The sequence below is a fragment of the Pseudorca crassidens genome, chromosome 4 (assembly GCF_039906515.1).
Source record: "Pseudorca crassidens isolate mPseCra1 chromosome 4, mPseCra1.hap1, whole genome shotgun sequence".
Taxonomy (NCBI): domain Eukaryota; kingdom Metazoa; phylum Chordata; class Mammalia; order Artiodactyla; family Delphinidae; genus Pseudorca; species Pseudorca crassidens.
The window spans coordinates 108398811-108404701 of NC_090299.1; positions in this window are offsets into that span (position 1 = coordinate 108398811).

The following is a 5891-nucleotide window of genomic DNA, read 5'->3' on the forward strand; positions in this document are numbered from 1 at the left end:
GCGCTTAAAGCGAGCTGGACTACGGGAGCCTCAGAGTGTCAAACTTACTCTCACGGCGAAATGCTCTATAGTGGTTTTTACGAGGTTTATTGCTTTTTTCCTCGATCAACCGCTGCTACTGTCTAGCGTTCCTGAAATAGTCTGAAATGCAAAGACTTTTTTCACACACATTAGTTTATTTCATCATCCTGACACTCTTATGAAACAGACAGATGAGAATTAATAGTTTTTATTAAAAAACTCACAGCCTAGGGCTTCCCTGGTGGCGCAGTGGTTGAGAGTGCGCCTGCCGATGTAGGGGACGTGGGTTCGTGCCCCGGTCCGGGAGGATCCCACGTGCCGCGGAGCTGCTGGGCCTGTGAGCCGTGGCCGCTGGGCCTGCGCGTCCGGAGCCTGTGTTCCGCAACGGGAGAGGCCACAACAGTGAGAGGCCTGCGTACCGCAAAAAAAACAAAAAACAAAAAAACTCACAGCCTAAAGTTAGACGCTAAAAATATCCCTGGGGAGTTGATAGCACTATCCAATTTTGGAGAGGGGGAAAAAGGTCAATGAGGGGCATAAATTAGTTTTCTTGTATATTTTATTGTTTTTTTAGTACGTGGGCCTTTCACTGTTGTGGCCTCTCCCATTGCGGAGCACAAGCTCCGGACGTGGGCTCAGCGGCCACGGCTCACAAGCCTAGCTGCTGTGCGGCTTAGTGAGATCTTGCCAGACCGGGGAATGAACCCGTGTCTTCTGCATCAGCAGGTGGACTCTCAACCACTGAGCCACCAGGGAAGCCCTTCTTGTATATTTTAAATAGCTGTTCTTGTATTGTTTTTAATTGTTTCAACCCAATGTAACCAAGGGAAAAGGGTGTGAACTGAATAAAATGTAGTCATGTTGGTTGTTTTAAAATGCAAATGAATTTGTATTTAAAAGCCAACTATTGTTATAACCTTTGTAAGTGCTGTTCAGCCAGAGTTTTAAATTCAGATCCTGGTCATTTGAAGAGAATACATTTCCACAGTTTCATGGTGTGCAAAAATAAATATGTGGAGAATGAATTAATGAAATAGAGTGTTGTTAATATAAAGAGACGCTTGATCCCTCACTCTGTTTCAAGCCCTTCACTTGTATTTAATCCTGAGAAGAGCCCTCTAAAATAGGTACTATAATTATCCGCACTTTGCAGATGAGGAAACAGGTTCAGACAAGTTGACTGCTTAAGTTCATAGCAGGTGAGGAAGCTGGGATTTCAATCCAGGCAGTCTTGATTGTAAACACATGAGAAAGAAAAATGTAGCCTAACAGTTGTAAGCTGGTAAGCTGGTCTGGCATCTGTAGATGAACCATGGTATTCCCCTGCTTAACAGCAATTTAACACAACACCGACTTCAGTCCAGGTCATCTGTGGCCAGGTCAGAATGAGCCAAAAACAAGGCAACTCTGTAACCACATCTAGGCACAAGCAAATTCAAGCACACTGTGCAAACCACTATTAGTTTTTCTGCCACATTTGGAGAATGACTATTTTATTTATTAATCATTGAATCAGGTACTCATGAAATTATTAAGAAGTAAATGTAAACAATAAATCTTTTTTTTAAACCCTTTCACAGATTTAAATTAAAAACATTGTTTTTGGTTGGTTGGATTAGTAAGAAAAAAAGCATCCTCAAAACAAAACATACTGAAATTATTTAATATAATTCCTGTCAAAATCGTAAGCTTATGTACTATGAATGTTTAAGTCACTAAAATGTGACTTATGAGTAAAACACTCAGGCCATGTCACAAGCTTTTACAGTATTCACAATCTGTCAGGCACTAGGGTAAGCTGTTTTTTTTGTTTGTTTTTTTTTTTTAAGCGGTACGCGGGCCTCTCACTGTTGGGGCCTCTCCTGCTGCGGAGCACAGGCTCCGGATGCGCAGGCTCAGCGGCCATGGCTCACGGGCCCAGCCGCTCCGAGGCATGTGGGATACCCCCCAGACCGGGGCACAAACCCGCGTCCCTTGCATCGGCAGGCGGACTCCCAACCACTGCGCCACCAGGGAAGCCCCAGTAAGTGTTTTTCTGTTTGCGTGTTTTCGGGGTTTTTTTGGCCGTGCCATGCGGCTTGCGGGATCTTAGTTCCCAGACAAAGAATCAAACCCAGCTGGCAGTGAAAGCGCAGAGTCCTAACCACTGGACCAACTAAGTGTTTTGAGCCGTGGGCATTTGCCCTTAGGAAACTCACAGACTAATAAGAGAGAGACATAGAAAATACTCTTTTTTTTTTTTAAATAATTTTTTTCTTATTTATTTTTGGCTGCATCGCATCTTCGTTGCTGCTCTCAGGCTTTCTCTAGTTGTGGCGAGCGGGGCCTACACTTCATTGCGGTGCACGGGCTTCTCACTGCAGTGGCTTCTCTTGTTGCAGAACACAGGCTCTAGGTGTGCGGGCTTCAGTGGTTGTGGCACGTGGGCTCAGTAGATGTGGCTTGCGGGCTCTAGAGCGCAGGCTCAGTAGTCATGGCACACGGGCTTATTTGCTCCATGGCTGTGGGATCTTCTCGGACTAGGGCTCAAACCTGTGTCCTCTGCATTGGCAGGAGGATTCTTAACCAGTGCACCACCAGGGAAGCCCAGAAAATACTCTTAAAATGAATAAATGTGTTCTTACGATAGAGGAGTGGAAGCAATAGGACAACATAGCCAGAGGAATCAGAATGTTTCACAGTTATGGTACCATTTGATTGAAATTCTGGAAGATGAGTTTTTTTGGAGAAGGGAAAGAAAGGCTTTCTACATAAAGAAAGCAACCAGTGTAAAGGTGCAAAGACTTGAAAAAGTCTGGTGGAATTAAAGGATGACCAGAAGTCTTGGTGTGACTAATGGTTGGGAGGGGTGTGTGCAGCAAGGAAGGAGCTGAGGAAAATGAGTCGAGTGAGGTTATGCAGTCCTGATCTAAGGAGGGCATATGGGTCTGCTCATTTTACCCCCCAAACACCCTGAAGCAGGGTTTTTTTTTTTTTTTGATAGATGAGAAAACTGAGGCTGAGAGTGGCTAACTATGTATTTTTTAGATGTTAAATAATGGCCATATTATATGCAATGCAATGTACATATGTTTAATGTATGTTAGATCAACACCAAGAAAACTCCATATTCATTTCTGTATTTAGTCTTGAATTGGCAAAGGAACTTTCCATCTTTTTCTGACCCCCAAATGATTTTTAACGTAAAGTGAATTATTCTAGAAAAGAAACTATCCTTTATAACTTTGCAAAAGAGAACCTATTATTATAGAATGGATCATAATATCTGGATTCAGATGAGTTAAAAATTTCTTATTTGAAGGAGCCTAGTCTAGAGGACTATTTTAAATTGTTTGCATAAGAAGCACACTCTTTTGACTTATATCTCTACTTGGGGTGCCTTTTTGGTAATAGTCTAGACAGCAGCTTGAGCACCAGTCTTGAGCCATTAAATCTTATTCCAAGTACATTAGTAGGAAGGAGGAAGGTGGGGAAGGGCAAAATGGTACACCTCCCAGCTGAACTAGCCCTACAAAATTTCCAAACAATATAGTACTTCTTTTTTTTTTTTTTTTTTTTTTTTGGCTGAGTCACTCGCACACCTTGCAGGATCTCAGTTCCCCAACCAGGGACTGAAACTGGGCCACGGCAGTGAAAGACTGGAATCCTAACCACTAGGCCACCAGGGAACTCCCCCCAAACAATAATGTATAATACTTCTGCATCTATCTCCTTGATCAGAACTTAGTGAGATGGATAGTACTACAGGCAAGTCTTTGCTGGGTACAATAAGGCTCTGACTAAAGGAAGGAGAGGTCATGTGTGTTTTGAGGAATAAGGAAAGGCTTCCTGAGGATGGATGATGTATTTGAGATGTCTTGAAGGATGTGTACAGTTTTGATGAGAGGATACACAGGGAATAAATAAACAAGAACCCAATTGGGACAGGTAGTAATCTCCATAAGAGTTTATTAGTATTATTTATTTAAGAGAACTTTGTGGCATTCCTTAGGAAATCCTTCCTTCTTTATAAAATGAGAGTGTTGAACAAAGCCAATTCTCATGCCAACCTCATAACTTTATTATACTGCCACGTGGATGTACGATTCACATGATGATCAACCGAATCTTTCTTCAAATTGATGCTTAAGTATACACTATTCATTTAACCTTATCCAAAGCAATAATATCTGGGAATGATGGGTTTGATGTGCTGGTTATATTTTCTAAATACACATCAAAATAGGATGGAAAATTCCTGAACCTAGCTAAGACCAGGACCTCTGCTTCCACATGAGGTCCCACCCTTTATTTTTTATGCTAATGTATTTATTTATTTTATAGCTTTATTAAGGTATTAATTTATAAGAAACTGGCCACAAAGTGTACAATTTGATGAGTTTTGATACATGTATGCAACCATGAAATCATCATCACAATCAGGGTAATGAATATATCCATTATCCCCAAGTTTCCTTGTGCTGCACCATCCGTAGACAAACACACATCTGCTTTCTGTCACCACAGATAAGTTTGCACTTGCAGAAATTTTATACAAATGGAATCATACAGTATCTATTCTTTTGTGTCAGACTTCTTTCACTTATAATTATTTAAAAATTCATCCATGTTGTGAGTATCAATAGTTTGCCCCTTTTATTTTTGAGTAGTATTCCATCATATGGATATATTGCAATTTGTTTATCTGTTCACCTGTCGTTGAATATTTGGGTTGTGTCCAGTTTGGGGCTATCAATACTTGCGTTCAAGTCTTTCTATGGATATATGTTTCCTTTTCTCTTGGTAAATGCCTAGGGGTGGAATGGCTAGATCACATGATAGGTTTATATTTAACTTTTTAAGAAATGCCCGTTAGTCTTTTGCTTCCATCATTCCACTGAAACTGTTTTTATCAAGATCACCAATCACCTTGATGTTGCTAAGTCCAGTGGTCAGTTTTCATTCTTTAACTTACCTGCAGCATTGGATACAGTTGGTCTCTCCCTCCTTCTAGAAACAGATTTGGTAATTGGTAAGTGGTCTCTCTGCTCCTTCCCTTGCCCCTGTTGTGTATTTTCTTGTAGTGGTGGCCAGAGGGACCCTTGAATAGATCCAGTTACTCCTCCAGCTTCCCTTCTCTCTCAGATTTAAAGCTAAAGTCCTTCAGGAGCACAGAAGACCATTTATAAACGGACCCCACGTTACCTCTCTGGGCTCCCCTCCCTTTGTCCATTCTGCCCAGGAAAACGGCCTCTTAGCTTCCCTCAACATGTCAAGCCTCAGGGCCTTCACACTTTCTGTCTCCTCTGTCCTAAGCACCACGCATCTTGCTCACTCACTTTCCTGCTCTCTGCTCAAGTGACATCTTATTAGGGAGGCTTTGCCTGACCTCCCACCCTGCCTCCCACCCCACACTTCCTGCTTTATTTCTTCCATTACCCTTGTAAGCCTCTGGCATAATATGTATTCACTAGCTTAATTGTTTGTTGTCTGTCTTTCTGCGCTAGAATATGAGTTTAATAAGTCCCTTTTCTTGTTCACTGCTCTATACTCAACACTTGGAGCAATGCATGGCACATAGTAGGTCATCAGTTAATATTTGTTGAAGGAATGAATTTCTAGTCTTCCAATTCTTCAATTGTGTGATTTATTAAAGAATTTAAAATATCTTAGCTATCCACAGACAAAATTTGTCTCAAAATCAGTGAGTGACTAACACGTGAATTCTAGTTATTGTCTCTCTCATTAGAAACCAATGATGGTGACTGTGTTCAGAAAAGAAAGGCATGTGTCTGTTCTTTGCTAATTAAAATTTTTTTTAATTGTTAGATTAGCCACTGGAGGGAGCTCATGCTTTTCTTTTTAACAAGAAAATTATACCATTTGACAAA